Source organism: Oncorhynchus masou, chromosome 28 (assembly GCF_036934945.1).
Source record: "Oncorhynchus masou masou isolate Uvic2021 chromosome 28, UVic_Omas_1.1, whole genome shotgun sequence".
Classification (NCBI taxonomy): Eukaryota; Metazoa; Chordata; class Actinopteri; order Salmoniformes; family Salmonidae; genus Oncorhynchus; species Oncorhynchus masou.
Genome location: NC_088239.1, coordinates 85,741,323 through 85,762,477, shown reverse-complemented (window position 1 = coordinate 85,762,477; position 21,155 = coordinate 85,741,323). Strand labels below are relative to the sequence as shown.

Genomic DNA, 21,155 nt, shown 5'->3' with positions numbered 1-21,155 from the left:
TGTAGCAGAGACCGGGTCACTGGAGAGTCCTACACTGTGTTAGGTAAACGTGCAAACACACACAGAGTAATGTAGCAGAGACCGGTTCACTGGAGAGTCCTACACTGTGTTAGGTAAACGTGCACGTGCAAACACACACAGAGTAATGTAGCAGAGACCGGTCACATCTGGAGAGCCATGACAGTGTTTGAAAGGCTTGTCATGTGCACGTGGCGTGCACATCAACACAGAGTAATATAGCAGAGACCGGGTCACTGGAGAGTCCTACACTGTGTTAGGTAAACGTGCAAACACAACAGATAATGTACAGAGACCGGTTCACTGGAGAGTCCTACACTGTGTTAGGTAAACTGCACGTGCAAACACACACAAAATGGAACACGGTTCACTGGTGAGAATGCTGTTCATTGACTACGGCTCAGCATTCAATAATCATACAGGACCGGTTCACAAGCTCAACTACACATTAGTGTTGTGTCAGTCACTACCCACAGAGTATAGTCAGCAGTGGTGTGTGTCACTGCTCTGTCAGATGTTCAATAAGTGAGGCAAACACACACAGAGTAAATATGTTCAGAGACCGGTTTTCCTGTTACTGTGTTGTCCACTCACACAAGAGTAATTAGCAGAGACCGGTTTCACTGTCCTCCACACTGTGTTAGGAATAACATGACGATGTAATTATATCATATCCACAGAGACCCACAGACACCAGCAATGAGTAACACTATGCAGAGTCTGTGTAGTGATTGATTCAAATGTCCTGTCTGTCCTCTCCAGTCACCAGCCAGGTGTTATGCAACACGTAATGTAACTGGAGTCCACACTGTGTCCATAAACCAGGTGACACCAACATGCAATGTTGTGAGGTTTGCTCTGTCTGTTAGGTAAACGGGATTGAAACACTTAATGTAATGTAGCAGAGACCTCTCACTGGAGGTGATACCATTATGGACTGTGGTCAACACTACAGGGAGGTGAAAGCCCTTCACTGGTAAGTCCTACACTGTGTTGGGGTCAAACACACACAGAGAACCTGGGAAAGTTTGGACCAGTCCTACACTGTGACCAACACAACCTGGTGTATCCACATCAGACAACTGGCTGAGACCGGTTCACTGGAAGCACACAGGTACAAGGCCAAGAGCCAGAGTAATGTAGCAGAGACCGCGCCTGGAGAGTCCTACACTGTGACCTGGACTCAGGTGGGCAAACACACACAGAGTAATGTAGCAGAGACCTGGGTTCACTGGAAGTCCTAATTTTAAATATTTCAAACACACACAGAGTAATTTGCAGAGACCGGTTCACGTCCTACACTCTGAGATGGCACTAGCAGACCGGGTCACTGGAGAGTCCTACACTAGGAAAGGTGGTGTTTACACAGAGTAATTGGGGACTATTTACTGGAGAGTTACACTGTGTTAGGAAAGCTCAGTCAAACACACTAAGAGTAATGTAGCAGAGCTAGCAGTCATTGTTGAGTCCTACACTGTTTAGGTAAGCTGCACGTTGCAATCCACACATTGATGCAGCTAGCAGACCGGGTTGTTGATCCATACATTGATGCAGTAGCAAACACACACAGATAATGTAGCAGAGACCGGGTCACTACAGTCCTACACTGTGTTAGATCCATACATTGATGCAAGCACACACAGAGTTGTTGAGCCATACATGGAGAGTCCTACACTGTGTTAGGTAAACATTGATGCAGCACACACAGAGTAATGTTGAGACCATACACTTGATGCAGCTACAGCTGTTGTTAGGTAAACGTGCAAACACACACAGAGTGATGCAGAGACCGGTTTGTTGAGTCCATACACTGTGTTAGGTAAGCAGCACGTTGCAAACCACACAGAGTGATGCAGCTAGCAGACCGGGTTGGAGAGTCCTACACTGTGAGGTAAGCGTGCAATCCATACATTGATGCGGCTAGCGGCCGTTGTTGAGCCATACATTTATGCAGCGGGCACTGTTGAGAGCCATACACTGATGCAGCTAGCAGCCGTTGTTGATCCCACAGAGTAATGCAGCTAGCAGCCGTCACTGGAGAGTCCTACACTGTGTTAGGTAAGCAGCTGTTGTTGCAAGCCACACAGAGTAATGCAGCTAGAGACCGGGTCACTGTTGATCCCATACACTGTGTTAGCTAAGCAGCACGTTGCAAACCATACAGAGTGATGCAGCAGAGCCGGTTGGAGAGTCCATACACTGTGTTAGGTACGTGCACGTGAGCAAACACACACAGAGTATGTAGCAGGTAGGTCAACATTTATCCTACACACGCTGTGTTAAGTAGGTAAACACTAGCAGCTACTTAAAGCACTGGAGAGTCACATTGTAGCCATGAAGTGTTTTAGTCAGTCATGGGTGGAATACCATTATCCCTCAGAAACCCTGCATCCCGTATACACAGGCCATCAGATACAGATGATGCCATATTGGATTCCACACTGCCCTTCACTCAGGACAAAATGATTACAAACTGTGTGAGGCTTTTCTCCTCTACGATCAGAACACACTATTACACCGTGCTTCCTCTCAACACACATTTGTTAGGTAATGTAGTGACGTGGATACAGTAGTTTTAATGTCACTGTTTCAGTTTTCTAAGTGAGGTCTCCCTCAGGACAACTGTCCTTACTGTACATTGCTGAAACTAAGCAGTTGATCCACACCCAGGAATTCATGAGATGTAATTTAGCCAACCTCCCACCAGCCTTCATGAGTAAGTTTGTCTGTATTGTGGTTGACCGTCCACTCCACACACCTGTGTTATTATACGTTGTAATAGCATAGGTCCTCGAGAACTAGGTAACACCACATGAAGTTTGAGGTTTGCTCTTTCCTCAAGAATTGATAACACCAGAGAACTTGTCTTGCCTTTCCTCAGAACTAGATACCACCAGAGACTTGTCTTGCCTTTCCTCAAGAACTAGATAACACCAGAGAACTTGTTATCTTTCCTCGAGAACTAGGCCAGGGAAACTTGTCTTCCTGGGTAAGACTCAACAACTAGTATAACACCAGAGAACTTGTCTTGCCTTTCCTCAAGCACAACTAGGTAACACCAGACTTGGCACCCTTTCCTCAAGAACTAGGTAACACCAGAGAACTTGTCTTGTCTTTCCTCGAGAACTAGTGGGTAATGTCCAGAGACACTTGAACCACACCTTTCAAAAAATAACTAAATAACACCAGAGAACTTTTGAGTATTTGCTTTAGCTTGTCCTGAGATGGCAGAAAGGTAGTGTTTACACCAGAGAACTTGTCTTGCCTTTCCTCAAGAACTAGATAACACCAGAGAACTTGTCTTGCCTTTCCTCATTTAGAACTAGATAACACCAGAGAACTTGTCAGCTAGCAGCCTTTCCTGAACTTGATAACACCAGCAGAACGTTGTTGATCCTTTGATGCAGCTAGCAACCAGATCCAACATTGACACTTGTCTTGCCGTTTTCCATACAAGACAATAACACCAGAGAACATTGTCTTGATCCATTTGATCAGCTAGAACTGTTGTGAGCCAACATTGATGCAGACTATGCTGCCTTGATCCATACATTGATGCAGCTAGCAGCCAGAGATACATTGATGTAGCTGCCTTGATCCATACAAGAACTAGATAGCACCGTTGTTGAGAACATTTATGCAGCTGCAGCTTTCCTCAAGAGCTAGCAGCCTACATTGATGCAGCTAGCAGCCGTTGTTGATCCCATACATTGATGCAGCTAGCAGCCGTTGTTGAGCCATACTTGATAAGCTAGCAGCCAGTTGAGAACAGCTGTTGTTGCCATACCTTGATGCAGCTAGCAGCCGTTGTTGATCCCATACATTGATGCAGCTCAGCCGTTGTTGAGCCATACATTGATGCAGATAGCAGCCGTTGTTGAGCCATACATTTATGCAGGTAGCAGCCTTTCCTCGAGTCCTCATTGTTGTAACACCAGAGTTTTAGTCAGTCTGGGTGGCCATATCCTCAGGCGCTGGCATCCCGTATAACAGGCCATCGGATACGGCCATATTGTCATCTCTTTCCTCAAGAAATGATTAACACTAGGCTTGTCTCCTCTCAAGAACTAGATAACACTTTACACGTGCTCTCTCTGCCATAAGAAGCTGACGTGGATACCAGTAGTTTTAATGCTGTTTTGCCTTGGTCTCCCTCAGGACAACTGTCCTTCTACAATGATGAAACTAAGCAGTTGATCCCACTTCAAGGTAAGTTTAGCCAACCTGTTGTACCAGCCTTCATGGTAAGTTTTGTCTGTATTGTGGTTGACCGCCACTCAGAGACACTTGTCTTGCCTTTCCTCGAGAACTAGGTAACACCAGAGAACTTGTCTTGCCTTTCCTCGAGAACTAGATAACACCAGAGAACTTGTCTTGCCTTTCCTCAAGAACTAGATAACACCAGAGAACTTGTCTTGCCTTTCCTCGAGAACTAGATAACACCAGAGAACTTGTCTTGCCTTTCCTCGAGAACTAGATAACACCAGAGAACTTGTCTTGCCTTTCCTCAAGAACTAGGTAACACCAGAGAACTTGTCTTGCCTTTCCTCAAGAACTAGATAACACCAGAGAACTTGTCTTGCCTTTCCTCGAGAACTAGGTAACACCAGAGAACTTGTCTTGCCTTTCCTCAAGAACTAGATAACACCAGAGAACTTGTCTTGCCTTTCCTCAAGAACTAGATAACACCAGAGAACTTGTCTGCCTTTCCTCAAGAACTAGATAACACCAGAGAACTTGTCTTGCCTTTCCTCACTGAACTAGATAACACCAGAGAACTTGTCTTGCCTTTCCTCATGAGAACTAGATAACACCAGAGAACTTGTCTTGCCTTTCCTCAAGAACTAGATAACACCAGAGAACTTGTCTTGCCTTTCCTCAAGAACTAGATAACACCAGAGAACTTGTCTTGTCTTTCCTCAAGAACTAGATAACACCAGAGAACTTGTCTTGCCTTTCCTCACCAGAGAACTTGAACTAGATAACACCAGAGAACTTGCTGTCTTTCTCAAGAATAGATAACACCAGAGAACTTGTCTGCCTTTCTTGAACTGGATAACACTCAGAGATACTTGTCTCTTTCTGAACCAGTCTCACTGGGTAAGAGCCTCTGATTGTCTTTCTGGATAAGAATATGGATAAGACTTGATACTTGTTTCCTCTGTAGACACTAGTAGCCTCTGGTTGTCTCTCTGGATAAGAGCCTCTGATCTGTCTCTCTGGATAAGATGATAGACTGCACTGGATAAGACTGTACGCTGTCTCTCTGGGTAAGAGCCTCTGATACGCTGTCTCTCTGGGTAAGAGCCTCTGATACGCTGTCTCTCTGGGTAAGAGCCTCTGATACGCTGTCTCTCTGGGTAAGAGCCTCTGATACGCTGTCTCTCTGGGTAAGAGCCTCTGATACGCTGTCTCTCTGGGTAAGAGCCTCTGATACGCTGTCTCTCTGGGTCAGAGCCTCTGATACGCTGTCTCTGGATAAGAGCCTCTGATACGCTGTCTCTCTAAGAGGATACGCTGTCTCTCTGGGTAAGAGCCTCTGATACGCTGTCTCTCTGGGTAAGAGCCTCTGATACGCTGTCTCTCTGGGTAAGAGCCTCTGATACGCTGTCTCTCTGGGTAAGAGCCTCTGATACGCTGTCTTTCTGGGTAAGAGCCTCTGATACGCTGTCTCTCTGGATAAGAGCCTCTGATAGGCTGTCTCTCTGGATAAGAGCGCTGTCTCCTAGCGGGCCTATGACACGTGTTACACAAAATGGGGATTTAAGAGAGAGAGTACATGAGAGAAAAACCCACTTGGGTGCATTTGTCAGCTATGCTTATTTTAATCCTAACCTTGTCCCGGACTGACGCTCTTATGGGTCAGAATATAATGATGTAATTACGTGTCAGAGGTCTCAGATGGGGGTCTCTGAGTGGACAGTGTGGGAGGTCTCAGTCTCTGAGTGGACAGTGTGGGGGTCTCAGATGGGGGGTCTCTGAGTGGACAGTGTGGGAGGTCTCAGATGGGGGTCTCTGAGTTGACAGTGTGGGAGGTCTCAGATGGGGTGTCTCTGAGTGGACAGTGTGGGAGGTCTCTGAGTGGACAGTGTGGGAGATGTGGGGTCTCAGATGGGGGGTCTCTGAGTGGACAGTGTGGGAGGTCTCAGTCTCTGAGTGGACAGTGTGGGAGGTCTCAGATGGGGGTCTCTGAGTTGACAGTGTGGGAGGTCTCAGATGAAGTGTCTCTGAGTGGACAGTGTGGGAGGTCTCAGAGTCTCTGAGTGGACAGTGTGGGAGGTCTCAGATGGGGGTCTCTGAGTGGACAGTGTGGGAGGTCTCAGTCTCTGAGTGGACAGTGTGGGAGGTCTCCGATGGGGGGTCTCTGAGTGGACAGTGTGGGGGGTCTCAGATGGGGGGTCTCTGAGTGGACAGTGTGGGAGGTCTCAGATGGGGTGTCTCTGAGTGGACAGTGTGGGAGGTCTCAGTCTCTGAGTGGACAGTGTGGGAGGTCTCCGATGGGGGTCTCTGAGTGGACAGTGTGGGAGGTCTCTGATGGGTGTCTCTGAGTGGACAGTGTGGGAGGGATGGGGGGTCTCTGAGTGGACAGTGTGAGGGGGATGGGAGGTCTCTGAGTGGACAGTGTGGGGGTCTCTGAGTGGACAGTGTGGGGGGTCTCAGATGGGGGTCTCTGAGTGGACAGTGTCTCTGAGGGACAGGTCTCAGATGGGGGTCTCTGAGTGGACAGTGTGGGGGGTCTGAGTGGACAGATGGGGGTCTCAGTCTCTGAGTGGACAGTGTGGGGGGTCTCAGATGGGGGTCTCTGAGTGGACAGTGTGGGAGGTCTCAGTCTCTGAGTGGACAGTGTGGGGGGTCTCAGATGGGGTGTCTCTGAGTGGAGTGGACAGTGTGGGAGGTCTCAGTCTCTGAGTGGACAGTGTGGGGGTCTCAGATGGGGGTCTCTGAGTGGACAGTGTGGGAGGTCTCAGATGGGGGTCTCTGAGTGGACAGTGTGGGGGTCTCAGATGGGGGTCTCAGTCTCTGAGTGGACAGTGTGGGAGGTCTCAGATGGGGGTCTCTGAGTGGACAGTGTGGGGGGTCTCTGAGTGGACAGTGTGGGGGGTCTCTGAGTGGACAGTGTGGGGGTCTCAGATGGGGGTCTCTGAGTGGACAGTGTGGGAGGTCTCTGAGTGGACAGTGTGGGGGGTCTCTGAGTGGACAGTGTGGATGGTCTCTGAGTGGACAGTGTGGGAGGTCTCTGAGTGGACAGTGTGGCGGTCTCTGAGTGGACAGTGTGGGGGGTCTCTGAGTGGACAGTGTGGGGGGTCTGAGTGGACAGTGTGGGGGTCTCTGAGTGGACAGTGTGGGGGGTCTCAGATGGGGGTCTCTGAGTGGACCGGATACCAACTTCTCTGATGACGGCACATCTTCAGTTACTGGGTGTAGCTCTCTCGTTTCTCCTCACGGTGTCAGTGTCCTTTCTCTTAGTGGTCCGTTTCCTCGTCCTCGTTCTGAAAAGGGGTCTTTGGAGGAGGGCCAAATCAGCCGTGGGGATGGTTCCAGCGCGGGAGGGAAACAGTGTAGACACACGGTTCCTTGGAGAGTGGTGACCGGGTGGTCCTGCTGGAATTCACCCCCTTCAGATACAGCTACTCTTCCATCGGTTGTTAACCTCCTTCAGTTCCTTTGTCTTCTTCAACCTGGTTTTGGGTTTGCTGACCACTCAGACCTTGGCTGAGTTTTGGGGCTGACCACTCAGACCTTGGGCAGCTCAGGGTCATTTAGTCTGGTCTGTTAATTCTTCAGTATAGCCGCGGGTCAGAAGTGGACGTAACCTCCTTCAGGGCAGTTCTCTGGGTGTAACCTCCTTCAGGGCAGTTCTCTGGGCGTACCTCCTTCAGGGCAGTTCTCTGGGTGTAACCTCCTTCAGGGCAGTTCTCTGGGTGTAACCTCCTTCAGGGCAGTTCTCTGGGCGTTCCTTCAGGCGTAACCACCTTCAGGGCAGTTCTCTGGGCGTAACCTCCTTCAGGGCAGTTCTCTGGGTGTAACCTCCTTCAGGGCAGTTCTCTGGGCGTAACCTCCTTCAGGGCAGTTCTCTGGGTGTAACCTCCTTCAGGGCAGTTCTCTGGGTGTAACCTCCTTCAGGGCAGTTCTCTGGGTGTAACCTCCTTCAGGGCAGTTCTCTGGGCGTAACCTCCTTCAGGGCAGTTCTCTGGGCGTAACCTCCTTCAGGGCAGTTCTCTGGGTGTAACCTCCTTCAGGGCAGTTCTCTGGGTGTAACCTCCTTCAGGGCAGTTCTCTGGGTGTAACCTCCTTCAGGGCAGTTCTCTCAGGGCAGTTCTCTGTAACCTCCTTCAGGGCACCTCCTTCAGGGCAGTTCTCTGGGCGTAACCTCCTTCAGGGCAGTTCTCTGGGCGTAACCTCCTTCAGGGCAGTTCTCTGTAACCTCCTTCAGGGCAGTTCTCTGGGCGTAACCTCCTTCAGGGCAGTTCTCTGGGCGTAACCTCCTTCAGGGCAGTTCTCTGGGTGTAACCTCCTTCAGGGCAGTTCTCTGGGCGTAACCTCCTTCAGGGCAGTTCTCTGGGCGTAACCTCCTTCAGGGCAGTTCTCTGGGCGTAACCTCCTTCAGGGCAGTTCTCTGGGTGTAACCTCCTTCAGGGCAGTTCTCTGGGTTCTCTGGGCGTAACCTCCTTCAGGGCAGTTCTCTGGGCGTAACCTCCTTCAGGGCAGTTCTCTGGGCGTAACCTCCTTCAGGGCAGTTCTCTGGGGGTCAGGGTAACCTCCTTCAGGGCAGTTCTCTGGGTGTAACCTCCTTCAGGGCAGTTCTCTGGGCGTAACCTCCTTCAGGGCAGTTCTCTGGGTGTAACCTCCTTCAGGGCAGTTCTCTGGGCGTAACCTCCTTCAGGGCAGTTCTCTGGGTGTAACCTCCTTCAGGGCAGTTCTCTGGGCGTAACCTCCTTCAGGGCAGTTCTCTGGGTGTAACCTCCTTCAGGGCAGTTCTCTGGGTGTAACCTCCTTCAGGGCAGTTCTCTCAGGGCAGTGTAACCTCCTTCAGGGCAGTTCTCAGGGGCGTAACCTCCTTCAGGGCAGTTCTCTGGGCGTAACCTCCTTCAGGGCAGTTCTCTGGGCGTAACCTCCTTCAGGGCAGTTCTCTGGGCGTAACCTCCTTCAGGGCAGTTCTCTGGGTGTAACCTCCTTCAGGGCAGTTCTCTGGGTGTAACCTCCTTCAGGGCAGTTCTCTGGGCGTAACCTCCTTCAGGGCAGTTCTCTGGGCGTAACCTCCTTCAGGGCAGTTCTCTGGGCGTAACCTCCTTCAGGGCAGTTCTCTGGGCGTAACCTCCTTCAGGGCAGTTCTCTCCTTCAGGGCAGTTCTCTGGGTAACCTCCTTCAGGGCAGTAACCTCCTTCAGGGCAGTTCTCTGTAACCTCCTTCAGGGCGTAACCTCCTTCAGGGCAGTTCTCTGGGCGTAACCTCCTTCAGGGCAGTTCTCTGGGTTAACCTCCTTCAGGGCAGTTCTCCTTCAGGGCAGTTCTCTGGGTGTAACCTCCTTCAGGGCAGTTCTCTGGGTGTAACCTCCTTCAGGGCAGTTCTCTGGGCGTAACTATAGTTACGAGGCAAGGTCTTTACTCAGATCCGATTTTAGACAACTAATGTCACCAAAACAATCTCTTTGATCTGGACATTTTCCACACAACGTACAATTTGCAAACATCACGCACATACTAGGAAAACTCTTAAAAGTTACGCTGTTTTTCGTTATAACGTTGTCCTTTAACTTTTAATGACATAGCAAAAACGACATTACATTTTAATATTCCGTCTGTCGTCATGACCACCATTTGTGGCTGACGAAACCCATCGTCCCACAGTCCATTTTATTGCATGTTAATGTCCTGTGGCCGGTTCTCCATAGTGACGAAGGAATTGTGTCTGCTGCCTTAGTTTTACAATCGGTGTGAGGTGTCATAACCCCCCCCCCCATCTCCATACCTCTCCATCTCTTCCCCTCTGGTGGGTGTGAGAGATCTCTCTGTAGGATTGTGGTCCACGGTAACCTGACCAGGCCAGTCATGTGTATTTTGTTATCTACAGGTATAATGTTGTTGACTATGATGGAGGTTTTGTGTTAATGTGATGTGTTCCAGGTTTGGTGTGGTGGACTGAGCCTCAGTACAGGGATGCAGGTCCCGAGTGCAGTCAAGAGTTTCCAGAAGAACGAGAACGGCCTGGGAGGTTCCAACAGCAGCCTCAACAGTGTGGCCCAGTAGCCCAGACTGACTGGATGCGTCTGGAACACCTATTCCCTAGAACCCTCTAACTCAACTCTGGGGCTCCAGGCCATTTCCACTGTGTTTTTTTTTCATTGTTCCCCTCTAATCAGGGACTGATTTAGATTCCCCTCTAATCAGGGTTTGATTTAGACCTGGGACACCAGGTGGGTGATTCCCCTCTAATCAGGGCCTGATTTAAACCTGGGACACCAGGTAGATGTTTCCCCTCTAATCAGGGCCTGATTTGAACCTGGGACACCAGGTGGGTGATTCCCCTCTAATCAGGGCCTGATTTAGACCTGGGACACCAGGTGGGTGATTCCCCTCTAATCAGGGCCTGATTTAAACCTGGGACACCAGGTGGGTGATTCCCCTCTAATCAGGGCCTGATTTAGATCTGGGACACCAGGTGGGTGATTCCCCTCTAATCAGGGACTGATTTAGACCTGGGACACCAGGTGGGTGATTCCCCTAATGATGGGCTGATTTAGACCTGGGACACCAGGTAATTCTAATCAGGGCCTGATTTAGACCTGGGACACCAGGTGGGTGATTCCCCTCTAATCAGGGCCTGATTTAGACCTGGGACACCAGGTGGGTGATTCCCCTCTAATCAGGGCCTGATTTAGACCTGGGACACCAGGTGGGTGATTCCCTCTAATCAGGGCCTGATTTAGACCTGGGACACCAGGTGGGTGATTCCCCTCTAATCAGGGCCTGATTTAGACCTGGGACACCAGGTGGGTGATTCCCCTCTAATCAGGGCCTGATTTAGACCTGGGACACCAGGTGGGTGATTCCCCTCTAACACCAGGTGGGTGATTCCCCTCTAATCAGGGCCTGATTTAGACCTGGGACACCAGGTGGGTGATTCCCCTCTAATCAGGGCCTGATTTAGACCTGGGACACCAGGTGGGTGATTCCCCTCTAATCAGGGCCTGATTTAGACCTGGGACACCAGGTGGGTGATTCCCCTCTAATCAGGGCCTGATTTAGACCTGGGACACCAGGTGGGTGATTCCCCTCTAATCATGGGCTGATTTAGACCTGGGACACCAGGTTGGTGCAATAATGATCAGGTAAAACAGAAACCCAGCAGGCTCCGGACCTCGTGGGGTCAGAGTTTCAATACCCCTGACACCTCGTGGGGTCAGAGTTCAATACCCCTGACACCTCGTGGGGTCAGAGTTCAATACCCCTGACACCTCGTGGGGTCAGAGTTCAATACCCCTGACCTCATGGGGTCAGAGTTCAATACCCCTGACACCTCGTGGGGTCAGAGTTCAATATCCCTGCTCTATAGGCACTATATAAGGAATAATGTGCCAATTCAGACGCAACCAATGATTAACTGAACTCGCTCCTGTTCTGACTTCCGGCTTCCTGTGCAAGTACAATCCCTTCCTGTTCTTGATCTGTCAGTCAACCCAGAGCCGCCCCAATGCATGAGAAACACTGAGCCTTTTTCTCTGTCTGGCGCTAGAAGAAACCAAACCAGCCTCGCCTTCCCTCCTCACAGTTTAACCAAGCAGCTACAGACCCTTAAAGGAATGAAGATCTAGCCCCGTGGTGCACAACCATAACCCAGCTGCAGCATTAGGGGTTAGGGGAACCCTCTGAACCATGTTCCAGATCTCTTAGGGGATCGAACACCCATAGGATTCTCATTCTGTATCAGGAATGCTAGATGTTTCATCAGGGAATAGACCAGTGCTTTTCTCCCTTGTTTTAGTTAGAATGCCGAGTTTTAGATCATTCTGTGTCTCTCTGATGTGTGAAGGTGTGTTTTGGCATGATGAGAAACTCTGTTGATTACTTACCAGCTGTATATTGTCTCCTATATTTTTGTTTTTTTTATGTATGGAAGTGTGAGTGATTGGCTTAGAAACACTTCCTCTCTCCTAGAGGCTTCTTTTGGTTTGAACCCTCAGTTTCTTCAGTATGCTACTGAACAATACCTGTGACCTCGTGGGGTCAGAGTTCAATACCTTGTCGGAACAGAACTGCAAGTACACGCTATTATTCCTGATGATGTAGGGTTGAATAATGGAGGACTTCTGTACTGTGTGGTACTGTGTGATACTGTGTGATACTGCGTGGTACTGTGTGATACTGTGTGGGACTGTATGGTACTGTGTGGGACTGTATGGGACTGTGTGGTACTGTGTGATACTGCGTGGTACTGTGTGGTACTGTGTGGGACTGTATGGTACTGTGTGGGACTGTATGGTACTGTGTGGGACTGTATGGTACTGTGTGGGACTGTATGGGACTGTGTGATACTGTATGGGACTGTGTGATACTGTATGGGACTGTATGGGACTGTGTGGTACTGTGTGGGACTGTGTGATACTGTGTGGTACTGTATGGGACTGTGTGATACTGTGTGGTACTGTGTGGGACTGTGTGATACTGTGTGGTACTGTGTGGGACTGTGTGGTACTGTGTGGTACTGTGTGGGACTGTGTGGGACTGTGTGGTACTGTGTGGTACTGTGTGGGACTGTGTGGGACTGTGGTACTGTGTGGGACTGTGTGGTACTGTGTGGGACTGTGTGGTACTGTGTGGTACTGTGTGGTACTGTGTGGTACTGTGTGGTACTGTGTGGTACTGTGTGGGACTGTGTGGTACTGTGTGGTACTGTGTGGGACTGTGTGGTACTGTGTGGTACTGTGTGGGACTCTCTTCCTATGTTCTGCCTGTTAGTTGTGGACCATCCTCCCAAATGGCATCCTGTTCTCTGTGTACTGCACTACTTATAGGGAATAGGACGCGATTTGGGACGCTGTGAACAGCGTGTTCTTATCCCTGTCTGTCTGTCTGTCTGTCTGTCTGTCTGTTGTGTTCTTATCCATGTCTGTCTGTCTGTCTGTCTGTCTGTCTGTCTGTCTGTCTGTGGTGTTCTTATCCCTGTCTGTCTGTCTGTCTGTGGTGTTCTTATCTCTGTCTGTCTGTCTGTCTGTGGTGTTCTTATCTCTCTGTCTGTCTGTCTGTCTGTCTGCCTGTCTGCCTGTCTGCCTGTCTGTCTGTCTGTCTGTGGTGTTCTTATCCCTGTCTGTCTGTCTGTCTGTGGTGTTCTTATCTCTGTCTGTCTGTCTGTCTGTCTGTTGTGTTCTTATCCCTGTCTGTCTGTCTGTCTGTCTGTCTGTCTGTCTGTCTGTCTGTGGTGTTCTTATCTCTGTCTGTCTGTCTGTCTGTCTGTCTGTCTGTCTGTCTGTCTGCCTGTCTGCCTGTCTGCCTGTCTGTCTGTCTGTCTGTGGTGTTCTTATCCCTGTCTGTCTGTCTGTCTGTGGTGTTCTTATCTCTGTCTGTCTGTCTGTCTGTCTGTTGTGTTCTTATCCCTGTCTGTCTGTCTGTCTGTCTGTCTGTCTGTCTGTCTGTCTGTCTGTGGTGTTCTTATCTCTGTCTGTCTGTCTGTCTGTCTGTCTGTCTGTCTGTCTGTCTGTCTGTCTGTCTGTCTGTGGTGTTCTTATCCCTGTCTGTCTGTCTGTCTGTGGTGTTCTTATCTCTGTCTGTCTGTCTGTCTGTCTGTCTGTCTGTCTGTCTGTCTGTCTGTCTGTGGTGTTCTTATCCCTGTCTGTCTGTCTGACTGTCTGTCTGTCTGTCTGTAAATGTAAATGGGAGACTGTCTTCTGTCACCTGGTGTCTGGACAATGCCTTTGAAATAATTCCATAAAACAACCAAGCGGGCGGCAGACCACTGCCGACAAGAAAACATATTTCATCATACATAACAACATTCTTGATTTTGTTTTGAAATATTCATTTCACTTGACATAATTTACTTGTCATTGGTCTGAATGCTGAAGATGCCACATTTACCTTGATTATTGATTTATTGATTATTGATTGATTCATTCATACAGAAAATAACCGACCCATCGTTTTCATGTATAATGGTCCAACTCTTTTCAATGTTTGGTTATTTCATGTTCTACTATATTTTCCCATGCTGCTGTTCTGTGTTGGGCCCTGGGGGGAGAACGACATCTCTCCTGTTGTCGTCAAGACCATTTTTTGAGTAGCATTCACACTTCACATAAATATTGGTTTGATATTTGACGGTGACATCAATCAATCAAATGTATTTATGAAGCCATCAGCTGATATCTCAAAGTGCTGTACAGAAACCCTAAAACCCCCAAACAGCAAGCGGTGCATGTGACTCTTTAGATATCTCCTCCTCTTTGTTGAACACCAAATAAACTGTTTTCACCCCTAGCAAAGTGTTTTATCTTTATACCCTAGATTATAAATAATTGACCCCTAAATCTAGAGTGAGGCAGGTTGATAAAAAAAAAAAAAAATTAAAGTGAAGAATTTCTATGTTTTCGCTTACTAACATTTTGAAATGCAGTGAGCTATCTATTTTAAATGTAATCCTCAGATGGTAGGCTAATGCTATTCTGGTGTGACCTGTTATCTATCATCTATTCTCCACAGATGGTAGGCTAATGCTACTCTAGAGATGTTTTTTTTTTTTTTACTAGGAAAGTCAGTTAAGAACAAATTATTTCTTACAATGATGGCCTAGGAACAGTGGGTTAACTGCCTTGTTCAGGGGCAGAACAACAGATTTTTACCTTGCCAGCTCGGGGATTCAATCTAGCAACCTTTCAGTTACGGGCCCAACGCTCGGGCCAAACTAAGCAATCGGGGGAGAAGGGCCTTGGTCAGGGAGGTGACCAAGAACCCAATGGTCACTCTGACAGAGCTCCAGAGTTCCTCTGTGGAGATGAGAGAGCCTTCCAAAAGGACAACAATCTCTGCAGCACTCCACCAATCAGGCCTTAATGGTAGAGTGACCAGACAGAAGCCACTCCTCAGTAAAAGGCACATGACAGCCACTTGGAGTTTGCCAAAAGGCACCTAAAGGACTCTGACCATGAGAAACAAGATTCTCTGGTCTGGTGAAACCAAGATTCAACTCTTTGGCCTGAATGCCAAGCATCACGTCTGGAGGAAACCTGGCACCATCCCTACGATGAATCATGGTGGCAGCATCATGCTGTGGGGATGTTTTTCAGCGGCAGTGACTGGGAGATTAGTCACGATTGAGGGAAAGATGAACGGAGCAAAGTACAGAGATCCTTGATGAAAATCTGCTCCAGAGCGCTCAGGACCTCAGACTGGGGGCGAAGGTTCACTTTCCAACAGGACAACAACCCTAAGCACACAGCCAAGACAACGCAGGAGTGGCTATGGGACAAGTCTCTGAATGTCCTTGAGTGGCCCAGCCAGAGCCCAGACTTGAACCCAATCGAACATCTCTGGAGACTTGAAAATAGCTGTGCAGCGACGCTCCCCATCCATCATGTAATAACCCAGCACCAACAACCAAACCTCTCTATATTTACAGAAAACAACACAACTATTGACCCCATTGCCTGCAACCCAGCAATTAGGTCATCCAAACAACCCAACATTTTGTTGAGTGTAACTTGCAAGAAGCCTTGACCTGTTTGGTGCACATTATTTCTGTACTTAAATTATCAAGATAAGCTACTTGTTTTAAAGCAATGAAAGATCTAATTGGTAGAAAGAATGAATGTATCTGCTACATTTATGAGAATAATACATACATTTACCTTTCCTTATAAATCTCGAAGACGATATGCTAATTTATCACTCAAAAAAGCGTTATGAGGGAGCGCATCACAAACATCTTTCTAGGGAGTCGATGCTATCCTCCCAATACAGCCTCCTCCAACACCACAGGTAGGAGAAGGGTATCCATCTGCTAAGGGGAAGTTTTACTCTGATGTCAAATCGACTCATATTGTTGCTAGCTAGCTACCTCAACTGTTGTCCTAGGTAATATGCTACTGAACCGGGACACTAGCATATTGACATGCATATTTTGTATTATAAAACAGCACCGTATTCCCCTAAAAATACAAGTGTTTGGGGCAAAACGTCAGTTAGCTAGCTACCCATCACATGATTTGTGCAAAAATATGATAGCTAACTTTAGCTAGCTCAGCGCGAGCCAGTCAGTCAGTGGCGCCGACAGATTGAAACTGGTATTAACAAATGTGTTTCACTCATTACATAAAACATGACATTGCTAACTAAAGTTTTATTTAATACGTTAATTAATAAGTTAGACACCCATCAGACACATTTGGTGTAGCTAGCTAGATAACTTGGTTTCCATTTTCCAACAGTTACTGGTCTTGTAACTCGTGTTTACCAGAAACGGCTTCTGGGAAACCGTTTCTAACCCTAACCCTTATTTTTTAAACTGATAACAATCTATCCAAACTGTGCAGTGGCCATTTTAATGAATGGAAAGAGATGTGTTACAAAACACCAGAAAATGTAATGATATTGAGATATTTTTAAGCCCAGCCTTTGATACTGGGTAAAAGGGAGGGGGTAGGGGTGTCCCCAAATAAAACAAATCTTGGTCGACCGAGTGTCGTCTCTTTTTTCGACCTTTTACATTTTCAAACTTGTATTTTTCTATATATTAAAACACCATGTGTAAAAAAAAAAATATATATATAACTATATGCACTGAGCTTGTCTGATACTTTAAGCACACTGTTTGATTAAATAATTCAGACACAAATGACTCGAAGCCTGACGGCAATTGATTTGGGCCTGGTTCTGACTTGCCGCTCTGTGTCAAAAAAAGGCCGCTAGTGCCTGTAACCGGGCAGATCTCTCTCCTCTCTCTCTCTCTCCCCCCAACCATACGATAAACACTATGTGCTGAAGCTGCAACATAATTACACAACTGTAGGTCCTGGATGGCAGGAAGCTTGGCCCCAGTGATATATTGGGCCGCTACACTACACTACCCTCTGTAGCGCCTTATGGTCGGAGCCCGAGCAGTTGCCGTACCAGGCGGTGACGCAACCGGTGCTCTCAATGGTGTCGCTGTACAACTTTTTGAGGATCTGGGGACCCATGACAAATCTTTTCAGTCTCCTGAGGGCGGAAAGGTGCTGCCGTGCCCTCTTCACAACTGTCTTGGACCATGATAGTTTGTTGGTGATGTGGACACCAACATGTGAAACTCTCGACCCGCTCCACTGCAGCCCGTCAATGTTATTGGGGGCCTCTTTGGCCCTCCTTTTCCTGAACTCCACAATCATCTCTTTTGTCTTGCTCACATTGAGGGAGAGTTCACTGGTTTTCCAAAAATTCTGTTTGAAGGATGCCGGATTTCCTGATTATTCTTAATTCCGGAACCGTCACATCCTCAACTGGGATTTTGGGAAAACCAGGGAATTTAATTAAGTTCCAGTAATTTTGCAACCCTAGTTACGCCGCCATTGTTCTGACGTAATTTAACCATATGAATCAGTCCACTGAGACGGGCGCGAATATGATTGGTGACACCATGAAAACCTTTTATTTATTTATTTTACTTGTTGCCAATTGTGCAACTCTTGTTCCTAAATGTATTTAATTACTTAGTTGTTCCTCAAACTTGAACTCCAGATATGCAATTTCCTGCGAAATGCCTCGCTTCACACTCCCTCATCTGATTGGTCGAATAGGCGGCTTCTGACTATGTGGCTGTGATAACAAGTGACGACCAGAAGACGATCATGACTGGAAGGAAACCAGCATTTATCTAATTAACATCAACCGCTAACCTTTACCTAAATATCCTAACCTGCTGGGTAAATTCTCCTAATTTGCTACGAAAAATCTGATTCTGAAGTTAATTAGACAAAGGCTGGTTCCGTCTATCCAAGACCACACCAGACAGCTCAGCGCAGACGGCCTGCCGAGAGCTTCAAAGCGACTGCCTGACTGATTGACAAATCACATTGCATCATAAATACCAACTCAACATTATTTGTAGATCAGTCAGGCACAATTACCCATGATACATTGCGGTTTTAACGCTCTGGCCAATAAAATGCTTGCACCAGCTGACATGGATTTCAGAGTTTAGCTCAATTATTGTGTGGCTGTTTATTGAATGACTGTTTATTGTCATGTGGGACATATGAGTCAGTCACCTTGCTGTTTTCCTTCACACTGTCATAGAATGTCATAAAACAGACATAGGGGTTAGTTAAATATATTTGGTCATACTCTCAGAATACAGCGTGTACTCCAGCCCAGCAGGAGGCGATGTGACTAGATGTTTCCTGATGCTGAACAACATCACTGTCCCGGAAGAAGTCAGTAGTTTGTTTAGGTTTTATTTTTATTTTTTCGGATGTTGAAGCTACACAGAGACTAAACTGGCTTTGGTAAGTTAACATGTAATTCAGTAATGTTACATCTTGGACCATCATTATCCAGTTAGCTGGCTTTTTCAACCTCGGTCTATCAGAATATAACCTTGTTTGCTGGGCCCACCGCACCGGTAGCATCGTACCGTTATTGATGCCCGAGTACTGTAATATCTTCTCGGTTATACTAAATGTAGCTACTTCAAAGTGACATGTGTGCCAACATGAAAAGCAGTGCTATATTTTTTTGCTGAAGAGTAACGTTAGATATTTTATTTTACCTTTATTTAACCAGGTAAACAAGTTGAGAACAAGTTTTCAATTGCAACTGATAAAGCATAGCAGTTCGACACGAAAAACACAAGAGTTGCACATGGAATAAACAAACATACAGTCAATAATACAGTAGAAAACAAAGTCTATATACAGTGAGTGCAAATAAGGGAGTTAAGGCAATAAATAGGCCATGGTGGCGAAGTAATTACAATATGGTAATTAAACACTGGAATGGTAGATGTGCAAATAGAGATACTGTGGTGCAAAAGGAGCAAAATAAATAAATACAGTATGGGGATGAGGTAGATAGATGGGCTGTATATGTAACAGTATAGACTTTACGACCGTCTCCTCGCCCTGACCTGGGCGCGAACCAGGGACGCTCTACACACGTCAACAGTCACCCTCGAAGCATCGTTACCCAAAACGCCACTAGCGCGCACCACCGCTAACAAGCTAGCCATTTCACATCGGCTACATATACAGATGGGCAATGAACAGGTGCAGTGAGGTGCTGCTCTGACAGCTGGTTCTTAAAGCTAGTGAGGGAGATGGGAATCTCGAACTTCAGTGATTTTTGCAGTTCGTTCTAGTCAGTGGCAGCAGAGAACTGGAAGGAAAGGCGACCAGAAGAGGAATTGGCTTTGGGAGTGACCAGTGAGATATACCTGCTGGAGCGTGTGCTACAAGTGGATGCTGCTATGGTGACCAGTGAGTTGAGATAGGGAGGGGCTTTACCTAGCAGAGTCTTGTAGATAACCTGTAGCCAGTGGGTTTAGCGATGAGTATGAAGCGAGGGCCATCCAACGAGAGCATGCAGAGAGCATGCAGGTCGCAGTGGTGGGTAGTATATGGGGCTTTGGTGACAAAACGGATGGCACTGTGATAGACTACATCCAGTTTGCTGAGTAGAGTGTTGGAGGCTATTTTATAGATGACATCGCCGAAGTCAAGGATCGGTAGGATGGTCAGTTTTACGAGGGTATGTTTGGCAGCATGAGTGAAGGAAGCTTTGTTGCTAGTGTTAGTTTTATTTGTGTTTAAGAGCAATTGGAGGCCACGGAAGGAGAGTTGTATGGCATTGAAGCTTGTCTGGATGTTTGTTAACACAGTGTCCAAAGAAGGGCCAGAAGTATACAGAATGGTGTCATTTGCGTAGAGGTGGATCAGAGAATCACCAGCAGCAAGAGCGACATCATTGATGTATACAGAAAAGAGAGTCGGCCCAAAAATTGAACCCTGTGGCACCCCCATAGAGACTGCCAGTCCGGACAACAGGCCCTCCGATTTGACACACTGAACTCTATCAGAGAAGTAATTGGTGAACCAGGTGAGGCAATCAATTGAGAAACCAAGGCTGTCGAGTCTGCCGATGAGGATGTTGTGATTGACAGAGTCGAAAGCCTTGGACAGGTCGATGAATGCGGCTGCACAGTAATGTTTCTTATCGATGGAGGTTATGATATCGTTTAGGACCTTGAGCGTGGCTGAGGTGCACCCATGACCAGCTCGGAAACCAGATTGCATAGCGGAGAAGGTACAATGTGATTCAAAATGGTCAGTAATCTGTTTGTCAACTTGGCTTTCAAAGTCCTTAGAGATGTAGGATGGATATAGGTCTGTAGCGGTTTGGGTCTAGAGTGTCTCCCCCTTTGAAGAGGGGGATGACCACGTCAGCTTTCCAATCTTTGGGAATCTCAGACGATACGAAAGAGATGTTGAACAGGCTAGTAATAGGGGTGGTAACAATTTCGGCAGATAATTTTAGAAGGAGAGGGTCCAGATTGTCTAGCCCAGCTGATTTGTATGGGTCCAGGTTATGCAGCTCTCAGAACATCTGCTGTCTGGATTTGGGTGAGGGAGAAATGGTGGGGGCTTAGGCGGGTTGCTGTGGAGGGTGCCAGGCAGTTGACCAGGGTAGGGTTGGCCAGGTGGAAAGCATGGCCAGCCGTACAAAAATGCTTATTGAAATTCTCAATTATTGTGGATTTATCAGTGGTGACAGTGTTTCCTAGCCTCAGTGCAGTGGGCAGCTGGGAGGAGGTGCTCTTATTCTCCATGGACTTTACAGTGTCCCAGAACTTTTTGGAGTTAGTGCTACAGGATGCAAATTTCTGCTTGAAAAAGTTAGCCTTAGCTTTCCTAACTGCCTGTGTATGTTGGTTCCTATCTTCCCTGAAAAGTTGCATATCACGGGGGCTATTCGATGCTAATGCAGAACGCCACAGGATGTTTTTGTGCTGGTCACGAGCAGTCAGGTCTGGAGAGAACCAAGGGCTATATCTGTTCCTGGTTCTACATCTTTTTGAATGGGGCATGCTGATTTAAGATGGTGAGGAAGGCACTTTTAAAGAATAACCAAGCATCCTCTACTGTCGGGATGAGGTCAATGTCGTTCCAGGATACCTGG

The 21,155-nt window shown here is 47.6% G+C and overlaps 1 protein-coding gene across 1 annotated transcript in view; it reads left to right on the top strand.

Annotated features, from left to right (window-relative positions):
* Positions 1–18,402: 18,402 nt before the first annotated feature.
* The window catches only part of LOC135518438 (ribitol-5-phosphate transferase FKTN-like), a 32,648-nt gene continuing 29,895 nt past the window's right edge, over positions 18,403–21,155 (top strand). Inside the window, exon 1 of the mRNA XM_064943609.1 lies at positions 18,403–18,487. The gene's annotated coding sequence lies outside the window, so the exon portion shown is untranslated. The remainder of the gene's footprint in view (positions 18,488–21,155) is intronic.